The sequence below is a fragment of the Carya illinoinensis genome, chromosome 2 (genome assembly GCF_018687715.1).
Source record: "Carya illinoinensis cultivar Pawnee chromosome 2, C.illinoinensisPawnee_v1, whole genome shotgun sequence".
Lineage (NCBI taxonomy): Eukaryota > Viridiplantae > Streptophyta > Magnoliopsida > Fagales > Juglandaceae > Carya > Carya illinoinensis.
Genome location: NC_056753.1, coordinates 26829022 through 26847041, shown reverse-complemented (window position 1 = coordinate 26847041; position 18020 = coordinate 26829022). Strand labels below are relative to the sequence as shown.

Sequence of the window (18020 nt, the reverse complement as noted above, 5' to 3'; positions counted from 1 at the left end):
AATTATTAATTTATATTATTCCTATTATTTAATTAACCAATTTCTTATATTTACTAGTTAATATAAATATAATTCTGCAAAAAAAATAAAAAAAATAAAAAATTGGTTACCCCTGGTCACCGTTCGAACAATAAAAAATAAAAAATTCACGTTCTAACAATAAAATCAGTTTCCCTCTAAAAAAATTTTACTTAATGTGCCAAAACTACGTTCGAACGGTAAGATTTATACGTTCGAATGGTAAGATTTATATGTTCGAATGGTATACATTTAGTGTTTGAACGTTTAATTAATTTGGGACAAAATATTTCATCCCTAACTAGATCGTTCGAACGCGTTCGAATGATCTAAACTATCCATCATTTTTTAGGAATGAAATTCATATTTCGTTCCAAAATCTAACTTTTTGGGACAATTTTCATTTCGTCCCAAACCAAAATCGTCCCAAAATCAATTTTTTGTTGTAGTGAATTAAGTTTAGTAATTAATTATTAAGCAAGCTGCTAGAGTACATGATATCCAAGAAAAGTGACGCATGCAGACATGATCGATCCTCCTAGCAACTGAGATTATCACCGGGAGCAACACCGAGTTGGTTGCAATATTGATTGTAATATTGGATGCGAGATTGGACAGCACCAGGGTTTCCTCCATTGCATTCAATCGCACCGTTAATGGCTCGAATGGTTGTACCAAACCCTTGGTTTAGGACTTGGTGAACATTGGTCATCCAAAGCCATAAGGCTGCCTTAAATGAAATAACAGGGTATGTGGCTACAGTTTCAAGAGAGTTTAATCCATCAAATCCAATACTATTTCCAGCAGCTCCATAGTTGTAATTCCAAGTTAGTTGAAGTGGTCCACGACCATAGTATTTCTTATCAGGGTTGCATGGATACTGTGTATTGCTCTCATCACAATAGTTATGCAAGGCACCGTTTATCTCTTCGATGTAGCAAAAAATTGTCCAAATATAAACAGTTTGATTCAATTTAATTTTAGGCTATAAATAAATGATATTATATACCCCTAGTTATGGACAAGAATGCTACAAATTAACCTGTATGTATATGATCTGTGTAGATTAACGAGTATATATGTATGTGAGCTTAAAAGTAGAAGATGCAGTACTTAAATTCCCATTTAAATAGTTTGTGAATTCATGCATAGAAAGTTAATGTTAATTTTCATTAAAATTTAAGAAAAAAACGTATGTAAATTATGTAAAGTTATATATGAAATTATATATGCAATATTATGTCAATTAGTTAGTTGCTCCCAATGATCATGACATCAATAAAATATCAATCAGATCTCATGTCGCTGTTTTGATACATAAGAAATCATGATATGCAACTCAGTATAAAAAGTCATAGAGAGAGAGAGAGAGAGAAAGAGAGAGAGAGAGAGAGAGAGAGAGAGAGAGAGAGAGAGAGAGAGAGAGAGAGAGAGAGAGAGAGAGAGAGAGAGAGAGAGAAGGATCTTACATCCTGTCTCATGTGCAACATTAGCAAAGAAAGTAGCAATCCGATGCTTGGACTCATAAGAATGCAGAACTAGACCAGAATTGATTATATGAACTAAGAGCATTAAGGAAGGCATCTCTTGTGTAGAAGCTCTTTTTTGGGCAATCTCTCGCTTGATTTAGTACGTAGGCATAGGGGTAGGCGTTGTAGAAGTGTGAGGACCTTCTTTGCACCCTGGGCCACAGTATTCGTTGCTGGTGCCACAATAGCCATACTTGCTGCAACATTCATTAGCTTGGCAACCACAGTTTTGACCCTTCACATTGCCAGCAGGGACAAGTACTCCTGCTAAGATTACAGCTAGAACGAGGGTTCTTTGATTCTTTTTCAAGCTGAGTGCAGCCATCTGGGGAAGGTTATAAGAAGGAAGAATATTGAACAAGTTTATTGTGTGGGATGAAATGGGAACTATTTGTTTGATATTTATAGCCAGTAATAGTGAAAGTACGTACTAGTTGATCGGTAACCCTGTAGCTTAGATATAGTTTCAATTCAATTCATGATATTGTTATCATGACTCCCAGAGGGCGTGTATGATATGAGTCTTGTTCCTGGACTTTGACTGATATATTCATCTAGAACGTCTATAACAGGCCTTAATTTAATTTATTGAATCATATTCTGAACAAATATTTTGCCAATCCCTTAATCAATAACATACAAAAATAAATTAGTTATTTTACATATATATATATAGAGAGAGAGAGAGAGAGAGAGAGAGAGAACATATAGTTGTAGTCGTAAGTGCTGTGCAATCACTTTGAAAAAAACGAATAAATACAAGACCTATATGAAAAATAATAATTTTTGAATATTGAGCCCCTCTTTTGTAAAGTGACTACACGATACTTGCACATTTCATGATTATATGTAGTATTACTCATATATATATGCAAAAATTTTATATGCAGTCACTTTTGCGTACTTTTTTGTGCACTCCACTTATGTGATTAATTGTGTATTAAAAAAATTGATGTAGTCAATCATATCAGTAGAGTGCATAGAGAGTACGTAAAAGTGACTGTATATAACATTACTCATATATATATATACACCTTCATTAATTTAGGTTATAAAAAAAAGTTGTGCGTATATTACTACTCATATGTCTGCCTAAAAGTATATAGAAATAAATTTAAAAATTAGAGCTTGTAACGTTGTTATTATATATTCAAGTCCCAAAACAAGTCTTAATTAGTTGAAATGGTCCATTTTCGAAGGGTCACGTCGATCATTGTCCCTAATTCCCTTCTAATAATTAATAACATATCAATTCAATCCTAGTTAATTAAGTAGTACTCGATGCCAGCCTAAAAAGTAATGCATCTTCTATCTTTCCCCCTCAAGAAGTCAGAGTTTCGATTGGTTTCTACTCAACCAATTAATTACTAGCTAGTGCTTTAAGTACGTTTAGGGAATTGACATTAGGCAAGCTAAAATATATTGCAATATTCCTTTGTTTAAATTTAGATAAAAAGCTTCCTCTTTAATTTATAATGTCCTCGATCGCCTTGGATTAATTATACGCGGTTAGGAAAAGATCAATGCATTTGAGCTATATATATATAATCTCTGTTGAGTGCAATTCAACTAATATGGGCTTAGACAAAATAGAAAGACTAGCTAGCCTCCTTAGCCAAATTTTGAAGTTAATTACTACAATATAGAATAATCTCTGTTGAGTGCAATTCAACTAATATGGGCTTAGACAAAATAGAAAGACTAGCTAGCCTCCTTAGCCAAATTTTGAAGTTAATTACTACAATAATCTATATATATATTTACATAAATATTTCATTCATATTTATGGACTTTGGTTTGTCTTTTAAGAGATATTCATAGCATGCATCATATCTATTTCTCTTTTAATCATACATAATCTATCTTCTAGTAAAGGTTTTGTGAAAATATCTGCTAACTGATCTTGTGTGTTTGTGAACTCTAGTACTATATTGTCTTTTTACACATGATCTCGAAGAAAATGATATCTTATTTCAATATGCTTAGTTCTAGAATGTTGTATTGGGTTCTTTGAAAGATTTATGGCACTTGTATTGTCACATTTGATTGGAATATGATTATACATAAGTTTAAAATCTTCAAGTTGTTGCTTCATGTAAAGAACTTGAGCACAACAACTACCCGCAGCAACATATTCTATCTCAGCAGTAGATAGTGCAACAAAATTTTACTTTTTACTAAACCAGAAAACTAGTGCATGACCTAAGAAATGACATGCTCCACTAGTACTTTTTTTATTAATTTTACAACCAGCATAATCTGTATCTGTGTAGCTGATTAGATCAAAAGATGTGTACTTAAGGTACCATAATCCTAGGTTAATTGTACCACTAAGATATCTAAGAATGCGATTAACTACAATTAAATGAGATTCTTTTGCAAATGATTGAAAGCGTACACATAAGCACATACTAAACATAATATCTGGTCTACTGGGTGTCAAATATAATAAGCTACCAATCATACCTCGATATACATTCGAGTCAACTGGCTTACCGAAATCATCTTTATCAAGTTTAGTGGATGGGCTCATTGGTGTTCCAATTTCCTTAGCACCTTCCATCCCAAACTTCTTCAGTAAGTCTTTAATATATTTTGATTGATTGATGAATGTTCAATTTTTTGCTTGCTTAATTTGCAATCCGAGAAAGTGTAAGTGATTGAGTTGGAATATTGCACATTTTTACTATTTAAAACCAATGTATTTTAAATTCATCATGACATTATTATTGGTTTTAAATGGAAAAATGATTAATAAGAATAAATGCAAGTTATGACTTAAATTGATTAATAGCATGAGTTTATGCTTAATTTTATAACTTGAGATATAATTGGATAATGTTTATTCATATGCATATTTTATTTAGAAAGCTTAGTATGAGATAAATTTTGTGTGTGATCCATATGTTAAATTTTTTTTCATTAACGCATGCATGACTCAAAACAATGAATTTTGGCTTGTAGGTCCTATACACATGGCATGGAAAGATATATTGAATTGTTGACCACCTCTTGAAGAGTGCCATATGCACTTCATCCCACCAACTCAACTCAAGTCACTCTCATCAATCATCCACTCGGCAACCTCTCACCAAGAACTCATCTTGCCTTTTTCTTTAACAATTCGGCATTTGAATTTTCTGGAGGTGTGAATGCAAGGGATAGCCAGTGAACATGAAGACATGTGGGGCTGGAAAAGAAAAATAAAAATAAAAGTAAAAGGTGCTTGGTTTGAATTGAATAAGATGAGAGAAATCGGTGGAAATTCATTGAGGCTTGTCATGTATAAAGAATGACGAAACATGTGTGGAAATTGAAAGGAAGAAGCCGTGCCTAACCATGAAGAAATCAAGAGAAGAAACCGTGCCTAACCATGAAGAAATCAAAGGAAGAAGCCGTGCCTAACCATGAAGAAATCAAAGGGAGTTTGGCGCCTACTTAACATATATATATTGATGGATGGAATAGAGACATGTGCTGAATTGTGAGGGAATTTGGACCGGTCAAAGCAGTAGGTGAATGAAGGAACATGTGCTTAAATTGAATAACAAATTGAAGAAATAAAATGAGGAAGTCGGCAATGAAGAAATTGAACAAAGAGTTAGGCAAAAGTTAGGCAAGAGTTAGGCAAGAGTTGAATAAAGAGTTAGGCATGTTGGACTTTGTTGTTTGGTTTGAATTACTAAACCAATTGAATAAAATAATTGAAGAGGAATGGAATGGAAGACACGGAAAAAGGAAGAGGAATGCAATGCAAGACACAAAATAAAGAAAGAGGAAGCAAGTGGCCAAAAATGAGTGTGAAAGCAAGATTGAAGACTTAGTTGTTGGGTGTGAATGCAAAACCAATTGAATGATGAAGTAGCCAAGATTTTTGGCTATAAAAGGAGGTGCACAACCGAACATTGGAGAGAACATTGGAGAGTACAATTGAGTACAATTGAGGACAACTCAATCTTAGAAAAACACTTGTCAACACACAAATTTTCTGCTATTTACTTTAAAAGAATTAGCTCCTTTTGTTTTAAGAAATTTTGTTTCTCTTTTAAGTTTCAAAGCTTTGTTGTTTTAGCAATTTTTTTTAGTGCATTAATATTTGTTCTAGAATTGTATTTCATTGAGTATAATACCTTAATTTCCATTAAGTTACTAGTTTGTTTCATTTCTAGTTTGTTTCATTTCTAGTTTGTTTCATTTCTAGTTTGTTTCATTTCTAATTTGTTTTATTACTAGTTTGTTTCATACAATAAAAGGAATTGTTCTAGAGTTTTTATACGTAAGAAATTGTTCCTTTTCGTTTCGAATTTCAATTGAATCGTGAAAGGACGTTTTCGTTTAGACTTTTCGTTCCCTATTTTATTTAACTTCAGTTTAAAGTTTATAGAATACTTTTAAGTTTCTGTTTACTTATTTCGTGTTATTTATTTTTCTTACTTCTTTAAGTTTTCATTTAATAGTAATTACAACTGTTATATGTTATTTTGAGAATTCGTAATTTAATTACAAAGATGAATTCTAGAATCTTAGTTTTGGGCATTTTAAATTTTTCCGTTCATGTTTTGTCGATTACTTTCTAATTTAGTTTAATGCTTAATTTAGTTTTATTAATTTCTGAGTTTAATTTATAAGTCATTTACATTCCAATCCAACAAACAAAAAAATTCAAAAGACATGAATCTAGTCCATGACTAGTACCCTTTTTCATTCATTGCATATACCATCATATTATTTTCTCTTTGTGAAGTTTTTCACATTTTTTCAACAAGTTTAATTTTAAGCAACTTTTCCCTGAGGAGACGATCTAGGAATTTATTCCTAATTATTACACGACATCCTCCTGCACTTGGGATAGCATTAGTGCTACTCATTTTTGAGTGAGTCAGTAAGTTCTCCCATCATGCTCATTTCAAATTTTTCATGCATAGTCTTAGCAAAAACTTGACACATCTTTTCATTAGTAGCACCGAATATTATATCATTAACACAAATCTGAATTAAAAGAATATCATCATTTTTGTGTTTAATGAATAGAGTTATGTCGATTTTTCCTCTTGAAAAATGTTTTTCAATCAAGAAACTACTGAGTCTCTCGTACCAAGCTCTAGGAGCTTGTTTGAATCCATATAGTGCTTTTGTGAGTTTGAAAATATGATTTGGAGAAATATGATTTTCAAAATCTAGAGGTTGCTCAACATATACATCTTCATTTATAAAACCATTTAAGAAAGCACTTTTAACATCCATTTGAAAAATTTTGAAATCTTTATAACAAGCGTATGCAAGTAGCATTTGAATAGTTTCTAATCTTGCGACTGTGCATATGTTTCATCATAACCGATTCCTTCTTCTTGATTGAAACATTAGGCTACAAGTCGAATCTTATTTCTAGTAATAACTCTGGACTCATCTTTCTTATTTCTAAAAACCCATTTTGTTCCAATAATAGTATGATTTTTGGGTCTAGGAACAAGTATCAAAACATCATTTCTTTTAAATTGATTCAACTCTTCTTGGATAGTTAGAATCCAAGATTCATCAAGAAGTGTTTCCTCAATATTTTTGGGTTCAATCTGAGATAGAAAAGCAGTATGATTACAAATATTTCTAAGAGATGATCGAGTGCTTACACCTCGTGAAGGTTCTCCCAGAATTTGTTCTACTGGATGATCTTTCACAAATTTTCACTGTTTGGTTGCATCTTGTATTAAATTTTGATTATCTTTCCTGATGTTTCTATGTTGAACTTTCTCTATTGTATTCTCTTTATTGAGATTGAGACTTTCCGTGTTATTTATACCGCCTATTTCTTTATCAATGGATTTCTTAATCAGATTTTATATCAAACTTGCCTAAATTTTTCATATTCCCACGATCTTCTCTTTCGAGTTATCTCGAAATGTCACATGTTCTCCTTCTTTAGATTTAAGATCAAAAAATAATTTATTTTTGCTTATGGAAGACTTCATGCATACCTATAAAACAATTAAAATGATTTTTCTTGATACTCAAGTTCTTTGGGTCCTTTATTTTTTAGTATTAGAAGAAACAAGATTTTTAGGTACCTATATGACCCTAATAGTCATTGTATGCTTTCTTCTAATAGGACAAGCATGATAATTATGACTATTTCTATTACAAAAATTACAAATAGCATATGACATATATGAAAAACTTGAGCGATTATAATAGTATCTTTCTTTGACAAAATTATTTTTATGAAAAGAATTTTGAATAATGGACTTTGATGTAGAAGGATTATCAAAGAAGTTTTTGTAAGGTTTGTATTTTTATTTTGGTATATATCCCAAGTATGCCTTGTCAAAAACACATCTTTGACTACTAAGAAGATTTTCAAAATTTCTTTTTCCATTCGTAAAGTTTTCAATAATATTTTCTAAATCAGTTTTTTTCTTCTTCAACTTAAGATTTTTATCTTTCAAAACGATGTTTTCTTTTCTTAAAACATCAATTTCATTTGTTAAATAAGAATTTTTCTTTTTCAAAGCAGTATACTTGATACCCAATTTTTCAGGCTCCTCGTATGCCTCTTCTAAATATTTTACAATTTTTCATATGAAAGATCTTCAATATTATCAAGATTTATTACCTCAAGGTCATCTTTAACCATAAGACAAAATTTTGGTCATTTTTTATTACTTACTTCACTATTTGAGCTACTTGAATCATCATCTCATATAGCTTTCATTGCTTTATTACCATTGTTTTGATCTTTCTTTAGCAGAGGACAATCTGGTTTAATATATCTAGGCTTATTGCATTTATAACAAATTAAAGAGTCATTTTTACCTGAATCTTTTTTAAAAAACTTTTTTAAGGATTTCCTTGAATGAGCTTTATTTTTCTTTAAGAACCTCTTAATTCTTCTTGTTATCATGACAACTTCTTCATCTTTGTTGTCATTTTCCACATCTTCATCACTTTCACTTTCATGAGGAACAACTTTAAGTGACAATTTCTTCTTTGACTTTTCTTCTTCTTCTCCTCTTTTCAATGTGTACTCATAGGTGATAAGTGACCCAATGAGTTCATTCACTTCGAACTTCTTGAGTTTTCTAATTTCAAGAATCGCTGTTATTTTTTATTCTCAGCGTTTTGGTAGAGAGTTGAAAATTCTTCTTATTATCTCCACTTTAGAATAAATTTTGCCAAGAGCTGTCAAACTGTTTATGATATTAGAAAAATGAGTGTACATACTAGAAATAGATTCATCATCATTCATCTTAAATATTTCATATTCATGAGTAAGAATATAAATTTTTGATTCATTTACTAGCAAAGTTCCTTCATAAGTAACTTCCAAGTTATCCCAAATTTCTTTTACCGTAGCGCAAGTCATTATTCTATTAAATTCATTTCCATTGAGAGTATTATATAATAAATTCATAGCAGTTAAATTCAATGTATAAAGTCTATCGTCTTCACGATTAAACTCTTCGTCTTCCTTTTTGACTTTTACTCCATCAACTACTTTTGTTAGAATATAAAGTCTATTTACAATACATTTCCAGATTTCTCGACCTTAAGCCTAAAGGAATATTCTCATTCTAACTTTCCAGAATAAGTAATTGTCTCCACAAAAGAGTGGAGGCCGACTGCTAGATTGACCTTCCCCAAATGAAGTTGCAATGTTAGCCATAATATCTTAACTCAAAATATAGTTAATCTTATAATAGACCCCTTGCTCTGATACCAATTATTGTCCAAATGACTAACACAAGAAGGGAGATGAATTGAGTTGTATTTAAAAATTAACAATTATAAATCCAATACACAATATAAAGTATAAACAAAATACGGAGCAGCAATAAATATAAAGAGGAATGGTAAATACGGCCTCACTGCCTACATTCTCGCCTCAAGCTACCTCTTGAGAATTCTCAAATTCACTATTCAACCTCCTTTAGGTGGAGATAGAAACCTATTACACTTTTAAAGAACGCCGCTATGAAGGATCTGTGTAGAACACCCTCTACACTTGCAATCATCTTACACGTGGTGATTCAATTATTCCCTGTATAGAACACTTTCTACACGCACAAGGGTTATACACACCCTTTTACTAGTACAAGAGCTGATAGTGAGTAGGTTATCAGATAACACTCCTCAATGAGTGAAATAAAAACAATACAACGCAAACTATATCTCTCAAAAAGAATAAGAGTTAAGGCTCAATACTTAGAGAAAAGATGATGAAAGCTTTAAATAAATGTTGTATGCTCTTAGTGTTATAAATGTGAAGCTCTCAAATGATCTATTTATAACCATATGAGACTTCATATTCAAATTTAAAAAGATTCACATGTCAAAGACAACATCATTCACTTTTTAAAAATTTCAAACCTAATTTTTTTACTTTTTGCATATAACAAAATGAGCATACTTTACTTTCCAAATTTTTCAAACAAAATCATCTACCTTTTGTATAAGTCAGAAAGAGCATCAATCACTTTTGAAAATATTCAAATAAAGCATGCACATATGAAAGATGACAATCAATCATCTTTACTATTTTCAAACAAAATCATCTACTTTTTGCATAAGTCAAAAAGAGCATTAATCACTTTTGAAAACATTCAAATAAAGCATGCACATGTGAAAGATATCAATCAATCATATTTAATATTTTCAAAATTCAACCCTTCAATCATGTCATGCACATGTGAAAGATGACAATCAATCATCTTTCAAAATTTTCAAATTTAATTTTCAAAATATTCATGCATATGTGGAAAATGTATTTTAATGCTTTATGATAAAATATTAATTTTGAGTTTTAATCCTAATTCTAAATTTTTAAGAGATTTACAACATTACTCTATAACTTTAATGTAAACTTGTTCCCTTCTTAGTCATACTTGGTTCCTTAATATGCTTGACTCCATTGTGTAGACAACTTGAGATAAAGACTCTTTTATTCTTTGAATTTATTTGTTATCATCAAAATCCATGTGTAGATATATAATTACATAAAACTTGAAACCTTGGATTCAACATATTGGATGACCAATGTTCAACGATATGTGAGCCATGGGTTTGGAGCTAACTTCAAGGCCATTAATGGTGATGTTGAATGTAACAGTAAAGAACCTACAAAGGTTTAGTCCCGTATCGACAAATACACTTAATATTGTCAACAATTTGGTGTAGCACCCAGCGAAATTCTCTCTTGCTAGGATCATGAGGGATCTCATGTATTTTGTTATCACCATTTATTAATTAAGAGATAAAGCTGTCGAAGTTGGTGCCAATTACTAGTTAGCCTAGCGTACTAGGAACAAGGTTGAACTTGAATGTATTGGAGAGTTATCTCCCATGACTCTGTATTCATAGATACCCATAAATAAATAGATAGAAAAACTCTACAAATAGTCGTTTGAGGTAAGCTCTACGTAAGCGGTTGCTGATGTCACAAAATACCCGCAACGCACCGTTTTGAAGATGATAGACCATCGAAGTCTCCCTCCCTCCTTAGTTTCTATTCCCCCCATTTTCATCTTTCATTTCATAGCTTTCCCCCCATTTTCATCTTTCATTTCATAGCTTCGTTCCAAAGCTCCGTTCCCCTTCATCTTCCTCAAACAGGATTCCCTCCCATTCCCACGAAAGCCCCACTTGAAATCGAACCACTTCGAGACAACCCACAAAGCTGAAATCTGTCATATCTGCTCCCCTTCAAAACTAAAATCTTCCCACTTCCTTTGAAGCCGGCATCTCTCTTAGAAAGGTTGGGCTCCCTCTCCATCTCCCTCTCCCTCTCTCCAAACAAGTTAAATGCAATGGCACAATCTAGCATTCTCATCTCATGATTGAAACACATGAGTAATATTATCAAAATTCCACAGAGAGTGATAGAGATGGCGAGGAAGTGCAGAGGAATCTCAAATATTGCAGTGATGGAGGTGGCACAGGTGGGCATGACGACTAGAGCTCGAACATCTCTGGCTATGGTGGTGGAAGATGTGAGCTCAACAACCACCACTAAGAGGAGGAAGCTCCACGCCGAGCAATTGAAGTGCTCTTCATCTTCCTCCTCGTCGTCCTCTTCATTATTGTTTGTGAAGCTAAGATGGAGATGCCTCACAATTAGTATGGAGGCGATGGAGGAGCACTACTACTCCAGCCCTAACTCAGATCATGATGCAACATTGTGTTGCTTGAGCAACGGGTCGAGCTTGCTGCTCTCGTAGGAAGAGAGATTTCTTCAGCATGGCGTTTGGTTGATGGAATCAAAGTGATTGTGAAAAATGAAAGACTTTTTTGGTTGGGAGAGAATTCTGAAGAAAAAGAAACTGGGGGAGACGAAGGGGGAGGGGAGGATCGAAAGCAAAGTAAAGAGAACAGGTTCAACCTAATCTGATATTTGTAGATTGGGGTCAAGTTGAGTAGGTGTACGAGTCGAGTCGGACCCAAATTCTGGTTTGGGCAGGTCAGTGTGCAGGTAGAGGACTTGTGTTAATGTTGACTATTAATAAGGAATTGTTTTCACCTCGCAAGTTACAGGAATTTAATTTCTTATATACATGATTAAAATTGAATTTATCTAAATATACTAAGTCTTCATGATCAGTAGATTCATGTATCCTGCATGCATATCTATTCATAACACTATATGTATGTCGACTATATGTACCAATTGTAGTCTCAATTGACTTGATCTAATCCAGTAATAGAAACTAGAAAGGTTCATGTGATATCCCCATTTTACATGTATTTTTATTGAATAATTTTTTTAAAAATTATTATAACTAGTGGTTTCCTTATTTTAAATTAAAGGTGATTTTTGAGGTATTATTTTATGATTTTTAAGTGAAATTATTTTAATATGCTTTCCTACTATTTATTATTGTTTTATATTTAAATTTCTTTTTAATTTAAAATAGTTTATTTCTGGGCTTTAAAATTACTTTTTTTCGATTTTATTATTTTATTTAATTTAATCACTGTATTTGAATTATTTTATTTAACTTGTTGTTTTGAAAATAATTTTCGTTGAATCAATTTAGTGACCCAAATTGTGAGGGTTGTACCTCATTTCTTTCCTTTCATTTTTCTTTTTCTCTTTCTCTTTTTCCATTTTCTTTTTCCTCCTCATTTTTCTTCTTTCTCTTTCTTTTCTCTCTCTCTCTCTCTCTCTCTCTCTCTCTCTCTCTCTCTCTCTCTCTCTCTCTCTCTCTCTCTCTCTCTCTCTCTCTCTCTCTCTCTCTCTCTCTCTCTATGCCCATTTCCTTTGTCCGCCCCAGCTCGCTACCGCATGCTAGCGTGGCCGTCACTACCCACCCCACCTGATTCCCTTCCGGCCAACGACCCTCCCCCTCCATTTTTTGGCCACCCTGAGCCACCATTAGCCTCCACGTGAACCACCAAGCCATGGCCTCTTTTTCTTCCAGCTCCGTCGTGCACCGCCCTATTAGGGACCTCAGTCTAGTCTGCAAATATTAGGGGTCCATGGGTCTCGCATCGCTTTATGATGATCGAATATTCCTTGTCGTCTTGCTTAGTCTTGGCTAGGATATGGCATTGAAGGGTTCCTAGGTTAATGAAGGTATGGTTTTTAGTGATGGATTTGATGATGATAATGAGTTCGGGTGATCTAAGTGATGATTTGGTGTGTTTGATGCAATGTGGAATGACTTGATGGTTGCCTTTGATATTGGTGCCACTTGGATGATGCTTAGGATTGGTATGGTAAAGTGTAGCTAGGGTTTTGGGTGGTGGCTAAAGGGGATTACGAAATTGGGAAGTGATGTATCAGGGTTGGAGTCTAGGATGAGTTGCTAGGGTTTGGAAGGTGTTTGAAAGAGTCTACAGTTGCTCCTTGACTTTAGGGATTGGCTAAGGTAAGATGAAGAAGTTAGGATTTGGATATGATAAGGGGACAAAGTTGGATGATGTTTGAATAAGTCTAGAGTTGTTCCTAGAGTTTAGGGATTTGGAGATGGAAGATAGGATTTGTATGATGGGTAAGGTGGCTAGGGTTTAATCCTAAATGATAAGATCGATAAGAGTTGTTTAGAACTTGGAGTTTGACTAAGGCAATGGATGTATTCGAATTTGGATGGATTGGAAGATGGAAGATGAGTTCCTAAAAGGTAGGAAATGATTTAGGGATTAGGGTAGTTAGGCTAAAGCAAGAATGGAGTGAGGGATTTAAAGTTTGAGTGATTCTAGAAATTGAGAGAGTTTAAGGATTGGGTTTCCTAAAATGTTGGGATTGGAATTTGAGTTTGAATTTGGGAAAGTCGTTGGCCGAAGATAGAGATGAAGGGATAGGATGGGATTTGGAAGATGAGATGAGGATTCCTAAAATGTAGGAATTACCTTATGGGAATCTAGCTGGTTTCGGCTAGGGTTTGTGAGAATTGAAGGAGGGCGTTTTGGGAAGTGTTGGCCAAATTTGGACTACGGGAAACAAGGTGGTAAACGTGTGGTGTTTGGAAAATGGATTAAAGCTAGATAAATGATGAACACAATGGAAGGTAACAAAAAACACACATGAACAATATGAACACAAAGGATAACGACTCAACAAGGAAAGATGAAGACTCTCTTTTTGTTATGTATGAATATTTTGAGAAATCAAAGAATAAGAATAATAAGGCTTAGGATATGTTTGATATGCGAGAAAATGCAAGAAAGAATATGAATAACTAGAAAATATAAGAACATAAAAGTATTTTTGGATTTTTGAATAGAGAATGGAAATATGCAAAAGATTGATAAATGGATGATATGAAGATTGAATAGAAAAGAAACAAGAACAAGATAGATAGATAGATAGATAAAGAGATTCAACATCTATTCACGAATTGCAAAATGATGAATCAAAGATAGATAAATGGACAACACCTATTCACAAATTGCAAGGTGTTAATCCTCTCATTGGGATTAACAAATTGCACCCTAAAGGGCCCAAGTGCAAAAGCACCGAAAGTGTTCACAAGAACACACCAAACCGTTCCACAAAGGAAGATATGCCAAATGATCAAAGATATCAAATGAAATACCTAAGGGTCCTATTTATAGAGCTTACAAGTTGGAAACTCCCAAAAAGCCCCTGACACAATAAATTAAATAAATAAATAAACTAAAAGCAATAACATAGTGATGGACGCATGGTGGGCTGTGGCATGCCACGGCCCATAGATGGGCCATGGTGGCTCATGGTGTGCACGGCATGATGCCGTGTATGGCTTGATGGGTGGCAAGGCTTTGGGTCGTGGATGGCTTGTTGCTGGGATTGGCATGGTGCCACACATGAGCTACTGGATGGCATGAGCCATGCGTTGGTCTAGTGATGGGCACGTCATGGCGCTGTGCGGGGCCTGTTGATGGTCTGCATGGCATGGTGCCAAGCCTAGGCCTAATGGTGGGCACAGGATGGTACCGTGCTGCTGCTGTGATGCCTAGTCAAGTGGCTTGGACAGTAGTCCTGCATGGCCCGGGCTGGTGGCCTGGGTGATAAGCATGCATGGCCTAAGCTGATGGTCTGGGCGCTGGGGCTGCAAGGCATGGGCTGGAGCCATGTGCTGGATGGCGTGCCTGTGAGGGCACGCTACTATCCTTGCTAAGTGGTGCTAGGGCGCGTATGCATGAGCGCAGGTGCACACTCAAGGGAATGCGCAGGCTTAAATACATGGTCCGTGCGTGGCTAATAGTCTCCATGGACGCCTGCTGTGTGTCAAGACATGAGCCAAGGCATGCAAGCAAGCTAGCCATGTGACTGTCCTGAGCATGCCATGGCATGCTAGTTGAGATGTCTTGGGCGTGCCATGGTAGGAGCCATGGCATGCCTACGGCATGTCTATGCGGCTGACATGAGTGTGCCATGGCAATGGGCCATGGCATGCTACGAATGTTGTCAAGTGTGTGCCATGGGGGCCATAGCCTGTCTGTGGGGCTGTCATGCACATGCCATGGTAGGGGCCATGGCATGATGGTAGTGCTGTCAGGGGCGTGCCATGATAGGGGCCATGGCATGTATGTGGGTGTGCTAATGGGTGGCTGGTGCTGGCTATACTGGTGGCCCATTGGGTTGTCAAGGCACGTTAGTGACAGTGTCAAGGCAAGGTCTGTGGGACTGTCAGGGCATGCCAACAGGAGTGTCAATGAGCTATCCGGGCTGAGCCATGGCTTAGTCAAATAGAAAGATGTGAGCCATCTTCCAATTGACTTGTGCCAATCTTGCAATCACCCTATGGTCTGCACTAGACCCTAGAGAAGTCCTCCAAAGCTAGGCTTGACCTCATATGTGGCCCAATCTTGCGTGTCCATGCATGTCTAGGACCTTGTCCTAGGATGATATTTGTTTGGGTCTCAAGACGCCCATTGCAGTCGCCGTTGCTCATATTCTCTTCCCTATTAATCGGTGACCTCACCCCTATATTTTCAGCCCTCTAAATGCTGCCTAGCTCCTCCATGCACAACTTCAAGCCACACGGTCTTAGCCTCCCCGCGCCGCCGTTGGCCACCATTTCTTCACCACTTCATCACTGGCCTTCTAGCAACTTAACACATCCTTCCCCAGCTCCAATCCACCACCAGTGAAGTTCAACAATCCCATTTTCAGTTTTGGGCTTTTTGGCTTTCAACCACTGTTTGTGCTACCACCCATGACCAACCACCACTTCTATTAGTTTCACCGACACCCCTAATCCCTACCTAGACTTCCCTAGCCTTCGTTTGCCTTCGTTCAAATTTGGATATTTTGTGACCCACGACCACAGTGCATTTTGCACTATGACATTGTCTTTCCGCCACCTTTTGCAGGTCCTTGATCATTCAGTAGTTATTTTATAGCGCTGTAAGTATTTTCTAAACGACCTTTAAGATTTAAATCTATTTATGCTTTAAAAATTATTTTGTAATTGGTTGATTGTGCCAAACTGAGTCTGATGAGTATGGAGGTCAGTTAGATTGGAAGACGGAGTTGTGTTTATGACTAATTGATGTTGGGATTGGTTGTTGTTGGATATTTGTATCTTGTTGCGTGCATTGCATAGTGCACTCATATTCATGTTTGTAAATTAAAAACTGAATTTTTGTGTAATTGCATACATGTTCATGTGTATATTTGAAAACTGAGTTTTCAATGTGATAAATGATTTTTGGATATGTTTGAACGAACGGAATAAATGGTTTGAATCAGAGGTACTATAGAGATGGTGATAAGCAGAGACGGTGGTAGAGTCTTACCTGTGATTCCCACCTACGGTGCACTCGTAAAGATGGTAGTAAGTAGAGATGGTAGTAGAGTCTCGTCTACGATTCTCGCCTACAGACAGAGTTGTAGGGACGGTAGTAGAGTCCCACCTGTGATTCCTACCTACGGTGCACGAGGTAAGAATGGTGGTAAGTAGGGATGGTAGTAGAGTCCCGCCTGTAATTCCCACCTACAATACTCTAATAGTTGGTTATTGGGCCATTTTCTGGAAAAATTGTAAGATTTGATGTTGGGCCATTTTCTAAGAGAATGGCTGTTGTTCTAATGGATTGGTAATATTTTGGGCCACAATGAGATTTTGATGTGTGTTGGAAAATAATCGTTTACAGGAAAGGATGATTTTTGAGTCGTATGCATATGGCATCATGTTTGTGCATTTGATTATTGTATAAATGTATTTTTATCTTGTGGTTAGTTTGGTTTATTACTTACCCGCGGTACCATTTCTTGGTACCGTAGATTTTGATGCATGTGAGGAGGTTGAGCCTAAGGATGCGGCTCAGTCGGAGGAGTGATCAGGAATCACTCTCTTGTGGGTTGTGACTTATTTCTTATTTTTAGTTATTTTTGTTTTTTGCTTGTATTATATTTATATTGGTTAACTTGTATTATTTTGATATGTTTGTATTAAAATGAATTTGTATTTAAACAAATTCTGGTACTTAGTTGACTAACTTTATTATTCCGCCGTGTTATTTTTGTTGTACACTTTTTGCTTATATACACACTTGGCACTTAGCGATGGGATACGTGACCCGCGTTATCGTCATCCCAACACCTTGATTTCTACGTGTCCGTACATAAAAGTTGGAGTCGGGCGTCATAGTTTCATGTTGCTTTCAAAAGATAAAGAAAAACATGGAATTGATTTCTAAATTGGCTCCAACCTCTCCAAGCCCATGAAGGACCTTCCATGGGTTGTAATGAGCAGGTCAATCTAAGCCCAATCTTCTCCTCATGTTTTTAAGAAAGGAAAATTTTGGGTACGTATCACAAAGAAATTAGAAATATGGTGCATGAATGCTGCATAAAAAAATGATATTTACAATTTTAAAATATGTAATTCTTGTATAAGGAATTGGATAAATCTGAGACTCACATAAAAAAATTATTTTTTAATGATGACCTCCACTTTTTTAAAAAAATAAAAAATGAGTATACAAAAATTGCATACTCCAAGAATATAGTATTACCGATTGGACACAAGCCCAAGTTGTGCATATATGCTACCA

General features: G+C 35.3%; 1 pseudogene; it reads right to left on the bottom strand.

Annotated features, from left to right (window-relative positions):
- Window positions 1-556: 556 nt before the first annotated feature.
- Window positions 557-1900, bottom strand: LOC122294847 (annotated as a pseudogene).
- Window positions 1901-18020: the final 16120 nt, after the last annotated feature.